At 47.4% G+C, this 16,095-nt stretch overlaps 1 protein-coding gene across 2 annotated transcripts in view; it reads left to right on the top strand.

Annotated features, from left to right (window-relative positions):
- The window catches only part of c8a (complement component 8, alpha polypeptide), a 119,458-nt gene that overhangs the window by 22,662 nt on the left and 80,701 nt on the right, over nt 1-16,095 (top strand). The window lies entirely within an intron of this gene.

The following is a 16,095-nucleotide window of genomic DNA, read 5'->3' as shown; positions in this document are numbered from 1 at the left end:
TTGTGACTTCAGACTCTTAACTGCCCTCTGAAATGGCCTTGCAAGCCACTCAGTTGTATCAGACCACTACAGAAAAGTTGAATAATAAAATCAGATGGACCACCCGGCATCCACCTAGGCACTGGAAATGACAAAGGCACACCCTGCCCAGTCGAATCTCCTCAAGCATCTGGGGACTTGTGTCAAAATTGGGAGAGCTGTCCCACAGACTAGTCAAGCAACAGCCTGACATAGGCATACTCACTGAATCTTACATTAAAGTCAATGCTCTGGACTCCTCCAGTAGCATCCCTAGATATTTTCTGTCCCACTGGCAGAGGTAGTGGCACAGTGGTATACAGTCAAGAGGGAGTGGCCCTGGGAGCACTTAATTGACTCTGGCCCTCAGTCTCATGGCACCAGCTCAAACATGGGCAAGGAAGCCTCCTGCTGATTATCACCTTCCAACCTCCCTCAGCTGATGAATCAGACCTCCTCCATGTTGAACACCACTGGGAAGCAGCACTGAGGGTAGCAAGGGCACAGAATGTATTGCGGGTGGGGGACTTCAATGTTCATTGCCAAGATTGGCTCTGTAACACCACTACTGACTGAGTTGGCCAAGTCCTGAAACCATATCTGCCAGACTGGACTAGTAGCAGGTAGCGAGAGAACCAACAAGGAAAAACCTACTTGGCCTTCTCCTCACCAATCTACCTGTCAGAGATGCATCTGTCCTTGAGTGTGAGGACACACTCTAGTGTTGTGTGGCACTACCACACTTAAATGGGATAGATTTTGAACAGATTTAGCAGCTCAAGACCTGGCATCGATGAGGTGCTGTGGGACATCAGCAGCACCAGAATTGTTTTCCACCAGAATCTGTGATTCCATGGCCTGGCGTATTCTTCATTAACATTACCATTAAGCCAGGGGACAAACCCTGGTTCAATGAGGAGTGTAGGAGAGAATGCCAGAACCAGCACCAGACATACTGAAAATGAAATACCAACCCATTGAAGCTACTACACAGGATTACATGCACAGTAAATAGTGGAAGCAGCATGCTATAGGCAAAGTTAAGCGATTCCACAACCAATGGATCAGATTAAAGCTCTGTCACATCCAGTCGTGAACAGTGGTGGACAATTAAATAATTAAGCAAAGGAGGAGGAGGCTCCACAAATATTACAATGCAAAAGAAAATGCTGAAGCATTTGTAAACATCTTCAGCTGGAAGTGCCAAGTGAATGATCCATCTCAGCCTCCTCCTGAGCTCCCCAGTATCAATGCCATTTGATTCGCTCCACATGATATCAAGAAATGGCTGACGGCACTAGATACAGCAAAGGCTATGGACACTGACAACGACCTGGCTGTAAGTACTGAAGACTTGTTCACTGATGCTCAGTTTGGATTCTGCTAGGGCTACTCAGCTCCAGATCTCATTACAGCCTTGGTGCAGAAATGAATTAGAGTTGAGGTGAGAGTGACTGCCCTTGACATCAAGGCAGCATTTGACATGTGCGGTGTCAAGGAGCACTAGGAAAATTGAAGTCAATAGGAATCAGGAGGAAAGCTCTCCACTGGTTGGAGTTATACCTAGCACAAAGGAAGATGGTTGGGTTTGTTGGAGGCAAGTCATCTCAATCCCAGGACATCACTGCAAGAGTTCAGGGTAGTGTTATAGGCCCAACCATCTTCAGCTGCTTCATTAATGACTTCCCCTTCATTATAAGGTCAGAAGTGGGATGTTTGCAACACCATTTGCAACTCCTCAGATAATGAAGGAGTCCAGCAAGACCTGGACTCCATTCAGGAGTCAGCTGATAAGTGGCAAGTAACATTTACATTACAAAAATGCCAGGCAACAACCATCTCCAATAAAAAATAATCTAGCCATCTCCCTTGTTCAATGGCATTACTATCACTGAATCCCCTACTATCAACCGTCAGAGTTACCATTAACCTGAAACTTAACTGGACCAGCCATATAAATGCTGTCGCTACAATATCTGGTCAGAGGCTGGGAATTCTGCAGTGAGTAACTCACTTCCTGATGTTTCAAAGTCTGTCCACCATCTGCAAGGCACAAGTCAGGAGCTTTATGGAATGCTGTCTACTTGCTTGGATGAGTGCACATGCAGCAACACTCAAGAAGCTCAAGGCCATCCAGAACAAAGCAGTCTCCTTGATTGGCACCCCATCCACCACCTTAAACATTCACTCCCTTCACTACTGGTGCACAATGGCAGCAGTGTGTACTGTATACACGATACACTACAGCAACATGCCAAGGCTCCTCGATTGTACCTTCCAAACATGTGAACTCTACCACCTAGAAGAACAAGGGCAGCAGGCACATGAGAAAACCACCACTTGCAAGTTCCCCCCCCCCCCCCCCCCCCGCCCCAAGTCACACACCATCCTGACTTGGGACTGTCGCTGTTGCTTCACTGTTGCTGTGTCAAAATCCTGGAACTCCTTTCCTAACAGCACTCAGGGTGTACCTACACCACATGGACAGCAACGGTTCAAGAAGATGGCGCACCACCACCCTCCCAAGGGCAATTAGGGATGGGCAATAAATGCTGGCCATGCCAGCAATGCCCATATTCCATGAATGAATAAAAAAATAAGACCCATCAATTAGGCAACTCATCATAAAATGCCAGTTCCTCAACCTGAAATGTTAATTTCTATTTTTCAGATGCTGACCAACTGTATTTTATGTTTACATTAAACAAAAGTAACCTTTATTCCATGTGCCATTTTTGACTCCATTTACCTGCATAAATGTTTGTGGCCCAAATGTTATATTTATGCAAATACATTTATCTATGATCTGATGTTGATTCCAAAACAAGTGAATGTTCTCCAAATAATTCCAGATTAACTCTATGTTGATGTAATATACACTGATGTACCCCAGCTAATTACAAATAAAAGCTCCCTAATTATTTTAGAAAGATATTGTGTCAATCAGAATGTGAATGTAAGTATTAAAAATGGAAAGCAAACCAAAGTTGTGCCCAGGCATGACTGGCCCACATTAATTTCAGGTTAAATTTGTAAATTTTGACATCTTTTCTCATCCTGGTTATAGTTGCTTTATTGCTATAGAAAGTAACAGGAAATATGAGCAGAGGAATAAAATATCTTGTTTATGAATATAACGAGATTCCTACAATCATGATGGGTGGTGTGAAGAGCAGCTGTTATCCATGGCTGGAGTTGCAGCAGCACATTTACTTTTTATATTAAGAAACTTAGATTGAAGATATACTGCTTTGGATACTGTTGTGGGGGTGGGGGGGGGGGAAGAAAAAGAGTGGGGAAGGAAATGGGAGGATGACCTCCCAGGGGAAAGCAGCAACAGCCAAGTTCATGGCACCATGGAGGGCTCTGCTGCACAGCAGGGGAGGAAAAGGGTTGGAAGAGCTATAGTGATAGGGGATTCTATTGTAAGGGGTGCAGATAGGCATTTCTGTGGCTGCAAGCGAGACTCCAGGTTGGTATGTTGCCTCCCTGATGCTAGGTTCAAGGAAGTCTCGGAGCAGCTGCAAGACATTCTGAAAGGGGAGGGTGAGCAGCCAGAGATCGTGGTCCATATTGGTACTAACGACATAGGCAGGAAGAGAGATGAGGTCTTGCAAAGTGAATATAGGGAGTTAGGCAGAAGGTTAAAAAGCAGGACCTCAAGGGTTGTAATCTCAGGATTACTCCCTGTGCCACGTGCTAGTGAGGGCAGGAATAGGAAGATAAGGCAAATGAATGTGTGGCTGAAGAAGTGGTGTAGGCGGGAGGGCTTCAGCTACTTGGATCATTGGGATCTCTTCTGGTGCAGAGGTGACCTGTACAAGAAGGACAGGTTGCATCTAAACTGAAAGGGGACCAATATCCTTGTGGGGAGGTTTGCAAGTACCACTTGGGAGGGTTTAAACTAGCCTTGCAAGGGGGTGGGACCCAAAATAGTAGTCTCTCTGATGAGATAGTTGAGGCAAATGTAGAGATTAAAAGCAAGTCCAGTAGGCAGGCCGGACAGGTGCAGGACAGGGAGCGTGGAAGGTCTGATAGGCTAAACTGCAATGACTTTAATGCAAGAAGCCTTACAGGTAAGGCAGATGAACTCAGAGCATGGATCAGTACATGGGATTGAGATATTTTGGTATTACGGAAATGTGGTTGAGGGATGTGCAGGACTGGCAGCTCAATGTTCCAGGGTACTGATGTTTCCGGCGTGACAGAAGTGGAGGCAAGAGGAGGGGGAGTTGCACTATTGATTCGGGAGGACATCACGGCAGTACTTTGAGAGGATATCCCGGGAGTAATGTCCAGCAAGGCCATATGGGCAGAACTTAAAATAAGAAAGGGGTGATCACTTTGATGGGATTATACTATAGGCCCCACCAATAGTCAGAGGGAAGTGGAGGAGCATATGTGTAGGAATTATAGGGTTGTAATAGTAGGTGATTTTAACTTCCCCAATATTGACTGGGACTGCCTTAGTGCTAAGGGATCAGATGGGGAAGAATTTAAGTGTGTCCAGGATAGTTTTCTGAAGCAGTATGTGGATGGCCCTACTAGAGAAGGGGCTACACTCGACCTCCTCTTAGGAAATGAGGATGGGCAGGTGGTTGATGTGTCAGTGGGGGAGCACTTTGGGACCAGTGACCATAACTCTCTTGGCTTCAAGATAGTTATGGAAAAGGATAGGACTGGTCCTCAGGATGAAGTCCTAAATTGGGGGAAGGCTAATTTCGATGGCATCAGACAGAAACTCTCAAAAGTTGAATGGGAGAGGCTGTTTACAGGTAAAGGGATGTCTGGCAAGTGGGAGGCTTTTAAAAGTGAGATAGGAAGAGTTCAGGGCCGGCATGTTCCTGTTAGATGGAAGGACAAGGCTGGCAAGTTTAGGGAACCTTGGCTGACGAGGGATATTGAGGGTCTGGTCAGGACAAAGAAGGAGGCATATGTCAGGTATAGGCAGCTGGGATCAAGCGAGTCCCTATAGGAGATGTAGGACTACACTTAAGAAAATTAGGAGGGTGAAAAGGGGCCATGAGATTTCCCTGGCAGATAAGATAAAAGGAGAATCCTGAAAGATTCTATAAGTATATTAAGAGTAAAAGGGTAGCTAGGGAGAGAGTAGGTCCCCTTAAGGATCAGTGTGGCAATCGATGTGTGGAGCCACGGGAAATGGGCGAGGTCTTAAGTGAATATTTCTTGTCCGTATTTACTGTGGAGAAGGTCAAGGAAGCTAGTGAGTTCAAGGGAGGGAACACTGATATCCTGGGGCATATCAACATTACAAAAGGAGGAGGTGTTGGAGGTTCTGAAGCTCATTAAGGTGGATAAATCCCCAGGGCCTGACTAGGTGTATCCTCGGATGCTATGGGAAGCAAGGGAGGAGATTGATAGGGCCCTGGCAGAGACTTTTGCATCATTGTTAGCCACAGGTGAGGTACCGGAAGACTGGAGGATAGCTAATGTTGTGCCTTTATTTAAGAAGGGCAGCAAGGATAAGCCAGGGAACTACAGGCCAGTGAGTCTTGCATCAGTGGTGGGAAAGTTATTGGAAGGGATTCTGAGAGACAGGATTTATATGCATTAGGAAAGGCATGGTCTGATTAGGGATAGTCAGCATGGCTTTGTGTGTGGGAAATCATGTCTCACGAATTTGATTGAGTTTTGAGGAGGTGACCAAGAGGATTGACGAGGGCAGGGTGATGGACGTTGTCTGCATGGACTTCAGGAAGGCCTTTGACAAGGTCCCACATGTGGTAGGCTGGTCCAGAAGGTTCGAACACATGGGATCCAGGGTGAGCTAGCAAATTGGATACAAAATTGGCTTGGTGATAGGAGGCAGAGGGTGGTGGTGGAGGGTTGCTTTTCAGATTGGAGGCCAGTGACCAGTGGTGTGCCGCAAGGATCGGTGCTGGGCCCTCTGTTGTTGGTCATATATATTAATGACTTGGATGTGAATGTAGGGGGCATGATTAGTAAGTTTGCAGATGACAACAAAATTGGTGGTACAGTGGACAGTGAAGAAGGTTGTCTAAAGTTACAACAGGATATAGATCAACTGGGAAAGTGGGCAAGGGATTGGCAAATGGAATTTAATGCAGACAAGTGTGAAATGATGCATTTTGGGAAGTTAAACCAGGGCAGGACATATACAGTGAATGGCAGAGCCCTGGGGAGTGTTGTTGAGCAGAGAGACCTTGAGGTGCAAGTACATAGTTCCCTGAAAGTGGCAACACAGGTAGACAGGGTGGTGAAGAAGGCATATGGCATGCTTGCCTTCATCAGCCGAGGCATTGAGTACAAGAGTTGGGATGTCATGTTACAGTTGAACATAATGTTGGTTAGGCCGCATTTGGAATACTGTGTGCAGTTCTGGTCACCGCACTACTGGAAAGATGTGATTAAGAGGGTGCAGAAAAGATTCACAAGGGTGTTGGCTGGTTTGGGGGGCTTGAGTTATAAAGAGAGATTGGATAGGCTGGGTCTGTTTTCCCTGGAGCAAAGGAGGCTGAGAGGGGACATGATAGAGGTATATAAAATTATGAGAGGCATAGATAGTGTAGATAGTCAGAGTCTTTTTCCCATGGTAGAGGTGACTAAAACTAGAGGGCATAGATTTAAGGTGAGAGGGAGGAGGTTTAAAGGGGATTTAAGGGGTAAATATTTCACAAAGAATAGAGGGTATCTGGAATGAGCTGCCAGAGAAGGTGATGGAGACAGGAACAGCAGCAATATTTAAGACGCATCTGGACAGGTACTTGAATGAGCAAGGCATAGAGGGATATGGAATTAATGCAGGCAAGTGGGATTGGTATAGATAGGCATTATGGTTGGCATGGAAGTGGTGGGCCGAAGGGCCTGTTTCTATGCTGTACGACTCTGACTATCAAAGCCCATGGTGCAGGACACAACCAATGTTGCAAATAGTAGTAAAGAAAACAAGTTGATCAAGTGGTAGTGGTTAGTTGATACCAAATGAATTTTAAATGTCTATAGATTGTAAGAAAAAAGAAAATTCCAGTTTTGGCTGATTGGGAAAAGAGTAGGTTAAATGACTCTTGACTGTAACAGAGGTCCAGAAATTTTCAGGCCAGTATTATTTCTGGACTGGTTTCATAAACCCAGCTAATCTTAAACAAATATGATTTCAAAATAGCTTGCATTTGCTAAGACATGTGTTTATTCAGTTAATCTATTACAAATGTTATCTTTTGCAAGGAAAATACTTGCATGAATGTTTTCACTTGGACAGAAAATATTAAATTAACCCTATTGGGATGTGGTGAATTGCTGAAAACACTGACATCTGTCAAATTATTGTAGAAAGTGGGACTGAAGTATTGTAAAACTAAAATTGTAGTCTGTTGCAACAATACCAAGTTTCCATGATAATTGATAGATTTCTAAAATAAAAGGCAACTGAGATTTTTGAAAAGTCACAACAGAACACTGTCTAAGTGAGGTATGCACATGATGGGCTGAATTTAGTGAGGCAGTTTGGAGCGGGAATGGAGGTCTGGGGGCAACAGAGAATAGCGTTGGATGGGTCTGCCCCGAAATCTGACTTCATGACATCAGTTCCGAATTTAGTCAGTGGCAGGAAAACACCAAGGTGGCACAGCCGCCCTGAGGTAATGGGACTGCAATTTAAATTGTAGAACAGTTAGTTTTAATACGTTTGAACATAGAACAGTACAGCACAGTACAGGCCCTTCGGCCCACAATGTTGTGCCGAACCTTTAACCTACTCTAAGATCAAACTAACTACCTACCCTTCATTCTACTATCATCCATGTACCTATCCAAGAGTCGCTTAAATGACCCTAACGTATCTGCTTCTACTACCACCGCTGGCAGTGCATTCCACGCACCCACCACTGTGTAAAGAACCTACCTCTGACATCTCTCCGAAACCTTCCTCCAATCACCTTAAAATTATGCCCCCTGGTGATAGCCCTTTCCACCCTGGGAAAAAGTCTGACTATCCACGCTATCTATGCCTCTCATCATCTTGTACCCCTCTATCAAGTCACCTCTCATCCTTCTTCGCTCCAATGAGAAAAGCCCTAGCTCCCTCAATCTTTCTTCGTAAGACATGCCCTCCAGTCCAGGCAGACTCCTGGTAAATCTCCTCTGCACCCTCTCTAAAGCTTCCACATCCTTCCTATAATGAGGCGACCAGAACTGAACACAATATTCCAAGTGTGGTCGAACCAGGGCCTTATAGAGCTGCAGCATAACCTCGCGGCTCTTAAACTCAATCCCCCTGTTAATGAAAGCCAACACACCATACGCCTTCTTAACAACCCTATCAACTTGGGTGGCAACTTTGAGCGATCTATGGACATGGACCCCAAGATCCCTCTGTTCCTCCACACTACCAAGAATCCTGTCTTTAAGCCTGTGTTCCACATTCAAATTTGCCCTGCCAAAATGAATCATTTCACACTTTTCCAGGTTGAACTCCATCTGCCACTTCTCAGCCCAGCTCTGCATCCTGTCAATGTCCCGTTGCAACCTACAACAGCCTTCCACACTATCCACAACTCCAGCAACCTTCATGTCATTGGCAAACTTGCTAACCCAGCCTTCCACTTCCTCATCCAAGTCATTGATAAAAATCACAAAGAGCAGAGGTCCCAGAACAGATCCTTGTGGAACACCACTGGTCACCAAGCTCCATGCTGAATACTTTCCATCTACTACCACCCTCTGACTTCTATGGGCCAGCCAATTTTGTATCCAGACAGCCAACTTTCCCTGAATCCCATGCCTCCTTACTTTCTGAATGAGCCTACCATGGGGAACCTTATCAAACGCCTTGCTAAAATCCATATACACCACATCCACTGCTCTTCCTTCATCAATGTGTTTTGTCACATCTTCAAAGAATTCACTAAGGCTTGTGAGGCATGACCTGCCCCTTACAAAGCTATGCTGACTGTCTCTAATCAAACCATGCTTTTTCAAATAATCATAAATCCTGTCTCAGAATCCTCTCCAATAATTTGCCCACTACCATTTGCATGCAATTGAAAGCAATTCAAGGGGGTACTTGGAATTAAGTTAACGACGGATGGCCCTCATATGCCTTCGGAATCCTGGCCATTGAAAGCTGGCGGTTCCAAGGTGAGGCCTCAATGTCCCATAGGTAGGCAGCCATGACCAGCAATGCACAGGGGAAGAAGGGGGAGTGGAGGCCATTAGCGGACTGCAGTGCTGTGCACTCTGCATGGATGGGCTATGTCTCAGGTGGCTTACTAGGTGAGCTTGGACTCGGGTGATATTACTGGGTGAGCTGGGACTCGGGTGGTCGGCAAGGTGGGGGGTGGGGGGCGCTGGGTCTTGGGTGGTCTGCACAGGTGGGTTGGATCTCAAGTGGCACTATCGGGTAAGCTTGGTCTCGGGTGGTCTGCAAGGGGGGGGCGCTGGGTCTTGGGTGGTCTGCACGGGTGAGCTTGGTCTCAGGTAGTCTGCAAGGGGGGGGGCTTGATTTTGGGTGGCAGTACTAGGTGCCCATATTGTGGGATGGCAGTATCGGGTGCCTTTACTGTTGGCGAGAGGGTCGGCTATCAGCAAGGGTGGAAACTGAGGGCCATTAGTGAGTCTGCTGAGAGAAGTAGCAAAGGGAAAGCTGCCAAGGCATGTTCATCTCTGCAAGGACAGTGCTCTGGAGGCCTATGATCACCTGGCATGGGTCTCATACACCCTGCCTTTATGGACTGCCGTGGTGTGATGTGGCGCCTCCGACGGAGGGAGGGTAAGGAGGCAGCCCCGCCTGCTCGTGAAGCTCCACAATGAAAGCAACAGCAGCTGGTCATGCCAAGAAGGGCTCGCCTGTGCCAGACAGTGTACCGGACTAGAGTCAGCTACCTTCAAATGTTTGAGTGGCATTGTCAGTGAAGACTACGGCTCTCCTGGCAGTCTCTCATCAACTTATGCACCCTGCTGTGGACGTGTTACGACCGATGGGATTTACTGGGCACCCTATGCCCATGATCACAGTGGCACTTTTACATGTCTGGATCATTCCAAGGATCCACCACGGACATGTGTGGGGTCTCTCAGGCATCAAGGAGGTGACCAATACCCTGTTCAAGAGGGCCAGTGAATGTGTGCGCTCCCAGACCGACCCTGACAGTCAGGCCGAGAGGTCAGGCCGAGAGGGCAACTAGATTCGGGGCCATCACTGGAGTACCCCAGATACAAGGTGTGATAGACTGCACACACGTGGCCATCATGGCTCCGATGGACCAGCTAGTCACCTTAATCAACAGGAAGGGCTTCCATTCCATCAACGTTCAGTTGGTCTGTGACCACCAAAAGCGTTTCCTACAGGTGTGCCTGCTTCCTGGCAAGCAGCCACGACACCTACATAATTCGACAATCCCAGGTGCTACAGCTCTTCAGGCCTCCCACTTGCCTTCAGGGATGGATTCTTGGGGAGAGATTGAGTCAGTTAGGATTATATTCGTTGGAGTTCAGAAGAGTGAGGTGGGGGGGGGGGGGGGGATCTCATAGAAAGCTATAAAATTCTAATAGGACTTGACAGGGTAGATGCAGGAAGGATGTTCCCGTTGGTGGGGGAGTCCAGAACCAGGGGTCATAGTTTAAGGATACGGGGTAAACCTTTCAGGACTGAGATGAGGAGAAATTTCTTCACCCAGTGAGTGGTGAGCCTGTGGAATTTGCTACCACAGAAAGCAGTTGAGGCCAAAATATTGTATGTTTTCAAGAAGGAGTTAGATGTAGCTCTTGGGTCGAAAGGGATCAAAGGGTATGGGGAGAAAGCAAGAACAGGTTACGAAGTTGGATGATCAGCCATGATTATAATGAATGGTGGAGCAGGCTTGAAGGGCCGAATGGCCTACTCCTGCTCCTATTTTCTATGTTTCTATGTAAAAGGGCTACCCATTGAAGACATGGCTACTCACACCCATGAGGAACCTTCGCACTGCAGTGGAGGACAGGTACAAAACTCGCCATAGCTCTACCCGAGTAACCATCAAGCAGGCCATTAGGTTGCTGAAGATGAGATTCTGGTGCTTGGATCACAAGAACACAAGAAATCAGAGCAGGACTAGACCATCTGGCCCACAGTGGCGGCACAGTGGCGCAGTGGTTAGCACCGCAGCCTCACAGCTCAAGTGACCCGGGTTCAATTCTGGCCCACAGTGGGCGGCACAGTGGCGCAGTGGTTAGCACCGCAGCCTCACAGCTCAAGTGACCCGGGTTCAATTCTGGGTACTGCCTGTGTGGAGTTTGCAAGTTCTCCCTGTGTCTGTGTGGGTTTCCTCCGGGTGCTCCAGTTTCCTCCCACATGCCAAAGACTTGCAGGTTGAGAGGTAAATTGGCCACTAGCAATTTCCCCTAGTATAGGTAGGTGGTAGGGAAATATAGGGACAGGTGGGGATGTGGTAGGAATATGGAATTAGTGTAGGATTAGTATAAATGGGTGGTTGATGGTCAGCACAGACTCGGTGGGCCGAAGGGCCTGTTTCAGTGCTGTATCTCTAAACATAAACATAAACATAGAGCCTGCTCTGCCATTCAAAACGATCATGGCTGATCTTGGGATTCAACTCCACTTTCCCGCCCACTCGCCATATCCCTTGATTCCCTGACAGACGAAAAATCTGTCTATCCCAGCCTTAAATGTATTCAATGATAGAGCATCCACAACCCTCGGGGGTAGAGAATTCCAAAGATTCACAACCCTTTGAGTAAAGTAATTTCTCCTCACTCCAGTCCTAAATGATCAGCCCCTTATCCTGAGACTGTGCCCCTGTGTTTTAGATTCTCCGACTAGTGGAAATTAGCTCAGTGTCTACCTTATCCAACCCCTTTAGAAACATATGTTTCAATGAGATTACCTCTCAGTCCTCTAAATTCCAGAGAATACAGGCCCAAATTACTTAGTCTCCGGTGGAGCTCTGCAATAAGCCCCAGCGAGTGTCTCACATATCATGATTGTCTGCTGTCTTCTGCACAATCCAGCACTGCAGAAGGGGAAGGCCTTGAAATGATGAGAACACTATTTAACAACACTCCTCCACTGACGAGGTGGACACAGAGGAGGGTGATGAGCAGGAAGCATTGGATGTTGAACCCCTTGCACTGGAGGTCATGCACATTGAGTTACAGGCCAAGGAGGCAAGAGACAATCTCATAGTTACCCGCTTCCAGCCACCATGACCTCTTAGAGTAAAAGCAATAAAGACTGCCCTCAATGTGTGTAGCCTGTTGCCTTCTTTCTACTGGTCTTCCTTGCCTAGTGTCCAGCTGAACCATGCGCTATGGCCCATGGGAGATGCTAATTAAATGATGGCTGTGCCTACATTGGCATCACTGAGGGGGAAGAGTGAAGTCAGCAGCTCACAATTAAGGCATGATAGAATAATCAATTTCCACAGCCTCAGCCAGTTGCTTGGGCACGTGTGTGGTGCTCTCAATAGCTTGTGACCCTGATTCTACAGCTGACCGGAAACCCAAAGGTGGAAGTATCTGCGCTGTTGGAAGGTGCAGGAGAGTCATGGGGCATTGCATCCTCTGACTCATGATCCTCCTCAGAGGTGGAACTAGGTCCCCCTTCTACTAGACTCTCCTGCAGATGCTGATCTGCCTGAGAGAACACAAACATGTGCAGGTTAGGCTGTGTAGATCTCATCATGCCAATCATATATGATGCGGATCTGCAGAAGTGTGTTGGATGTCAATGGAAGATAATCCTCACTCTGTTGTGCGGAGACTCCAGTCTCACTATCCGCTATTGAGCAGCTGCCCTGGGTCCCCACTAGTTCAAGTGCCTCCTTCTCGGCTATGGAGAGAGACCTGATATCTGGGAAGCCTCTGCCAGTCCAGGATGTCTCCCTGCTGTTCTGGGCCCTCTTGTCCTGCATATAGAAAGAGGGAGATAGTCATACTTCACAGAGAGATCAACCTGACAGTTCTGCTAGGAGCAGCCCCTCGTACCTCTACTGGAGTTTCCTATATAGCTCATCCTCCAATTAGCTCTCAAGGGAGTTAATGGGGGTAAGCTGTGAAAGAGGGTGGCCTGTGACCATGATGCAGCCATGCATCTGTCTGGATGAGGTGATGCTTAACCCCCTTGACCAGCGCCTTTGTGGTGCCTCCCTCCCCATGTCCCGCTTCCTCCTGTGTAACCGCATGCAATCCCTCAAAAGGAGAGAGGTATGGAGCAGTCACCTTGCCAGAACAAAGTTCATTGACCCTCTTGCAGCACTTCACCCATGTTCGGATGGTGACCCCATGGCTGCTGGCCTCCTCTGCGATCTCTATCCAGGCTTGCTTGGTCAGACAGGATGACCTCTTCTCACCGTCTCTGGGGAAGGGGACCTCCAGCCTTTCCCTTGCAACCTGGAGGAGAACCTCGAGGGAGGCATCGTTAAAATCACTAAACCTTCCTTCAGCCATGGTCAATGCAGGCTCACATTCAGCTCCTTGCCTATCAGGCAGCAGAAGGAGTCCTGGGGCAGCAGAGGGCACTCAGGAAGGTACTCTTGTAAACTAGGCAGGAGTGAATGCAGGGCTGGCAGGCCTTTAAATATGGCTGACGACATATTCGGCATCTTGAATCCTGCCCCCGTTGCATATTTGGCCGGACATGTGGCACCATTATCATAATTGGCCACCTGCCACATGATTGCGATGGGCCGGCTGCACATGTGACGAGCGGGGACTACACCCATTTCTGGGTCTGCCGCTGGAACCCATGATGGGCTCACTAAATGCAACCCAATTGCCCATAGTGTAGGTAGGTGGTAGGAGAATGGTGGGGATGTGGTAGGGAATATGGGATTAATGTAGGATTAGTATAAATGCAGCCAGAGCTGGCGGGCAGCCATAAAGACAGGGCTAAATTGTGGCGAGTCGAAGAGACTTAGTAGTTGGCAGGAAAAAAGACAGAGGCGCAAGGGGAGAGCCAACTGTGCAACAGCCCCAACAAACAAATTTCTCTGCAGCACCTGTGGAAGAGCCTGTCACTCCAGAATTGGCCTTTATAGCCACTCCAGGCGCTGCTTCACAAACCACTGACCACCTCCAGGCGCGTATCCATTGTCTCTCGAGATAAGGAGGCCCAAAAGAAGTATAAATGGGTGGTTGTTGGTCGGCACAGACTCGGTGGGCTGAAGGGCCTGTTTCAGTGCTGTATCTCTAAACAAAACAAACTAAAACAAACAATGGGTGGAATCCTACTGGGCCTGCAAAAGCGAGACTGGGAATAAAAATGGAAATGAGGGCATCGGGTCAGCAGGTCGACATGTTCCCACCTTCCTGCAATCTTGCTGGAGGTGGTTCATCAATGGCAGCAGCTACTGGCTGGGCTGTGGCTGATAGTCAATAATTATCAATTAAGAGGTTAATGAAGGGAATGGGGAGGACTCTGCCGGGAACTGTCCAGCATTGGAGTGGCCTCCCACTGAGTGCTGAACCTGGAAGCTCCATGGAGGTGGCAGGCCAGAGGGCCATCAGAACCAGAGGTGCCATGCCCCAATGACAGTGCCACAGGGTGAAAGGTCTCAGTCATGGCCCAAACGATTCCTCCGGAGGGGTTTCCTCTCAGCTCTGAGGGGCCTATCAGCTTCATCCCTCAGCAGGTTTGATATTTTATGGATGCTTCTGAGGGTGCCTCCATTTTGAGGTGCTATTGACCTCTCCTTGCTGCCTGCTCAGCACCACCTCTCACAGTGGGGCTGCCAACCTTCCAAAGTCGCAAGCCCTCTGATTGGGCCTGCAGCCTCAGCAACCTGCTTGATGTCTTTAATTGGCTGCCTCCAGAAAAATCAAACAGAACATCAGGAGCTGCACCCGCCTTTGCCCCGATGGAAGAATATTTTCGAAGGCCGTAAGATTCTGCCTGATGTTTCATGTACCAATCAGAGATTTGAATTTAAGGAGTATCAATAGGAAATTGACATTTCTTACTGATTGACATTCTGACAAGGGAGCAGGGTTCAGGAGAGTTAAGGTCTGTGCTATACAGGAACTGTAAACTTAACAGAACTTAAATGAGTTTAAACAGAGGTTAACCACTGGTGCTGGAGGATTGGAGAACTGCTAACGTTATACTTCTTTAAAAAGGGAGTGAAGGATAGACGGAATAATTACAGGTCAGTCAGTCTAACCTCAGTAGTGGGCAAATTATTGGAATCTATTCTGAGAGACAGGATCAACTGTTACCTGGAAAGGCACAGGTTAATCAAAGATAGTCAGCATAGATTTGTTAAGGGAAGATCTTGTTTGACCAACTTGATCGAAATTTTTGAAGTAGTAACAAGGAAGATAGATGAGAGTAATGGTCTACATGGATTTTAGCAAGGCTTCTGAAAAGGCCCCACATGGCAGACTGGTTAAAAACATAAAATCCCATTGGATCCAGGGTAATTTAGCAAACTGGATACAAAAAAGGGATCAAGGGATACAGGGAGAAAGCGGGAATAGGGTACTGAGTTTGGATGATCAGCCATGTCGTATTGAATGGCAGTGCAGGCTCGAAGTGCCAAATGGCCTACTCCTACTTTTCTATGTTTCTAAAATTGGCTCAGTGGCAGGAAACAAAGGGTAATTGTTGACAGGTGTTTTAGCGACTGGAGGGCTGTTTCCAGTGGCATTCCGCAGGGCTCAGTACTGGGTCCCCTGCTTTTTGTGGTATATATTAACGATTTGGACATAAATGTAGGGGGCATGATCAAGACGTTAGCAGACGACACAAAGATTGGGCATGTGGTAGATAGTGAGGAGGATAGCTGTAGGAAGATATTGATAGTCTGGTCAGATGGGTAGAAAAGTGGCAAATGGAATTCAACTTGGAGAAGTGTGAGGTGATGCACTTGGGGAGGTCAAACAAGGCAAAAGAATACATGATTAATGGGAAAATACTGAGAAGTGTAGAGGAAGTGAGGGACCTTGGGGTGAATGTCCACAGATCCCTGAAGGTAGCAGGACAGGTCAATAAGGTGATTAAGAAGGCATATGGAATCCTTTCCTTTATTAGCCAAGGTATAGAATACAAGAGCAGGGAGGTTATGCTGGAACTGTATAACTCATTGGTTAGGCCACAACTTGAGT

This window comes from Heterodontus francisci, chromosome 8, assembly GCF_036365525.1.
Source record: "Heterodontus francisci isolate sHetFra1 chromosome 8, sHetFra1.hap1, whole genome shotgun sequence".
In the NCBI taxonomy this organism is placed as follows: domain Eukaryota; kingdom Metazoa; phylum Chordata; class Chondrichthyes; order Heterodontiformes; family Heterodontidae; genus Heterodontus; species Heterodontus francisci.
This window is presented reverse-complemented; position numbering and strand designations above follow the sequence as displayed.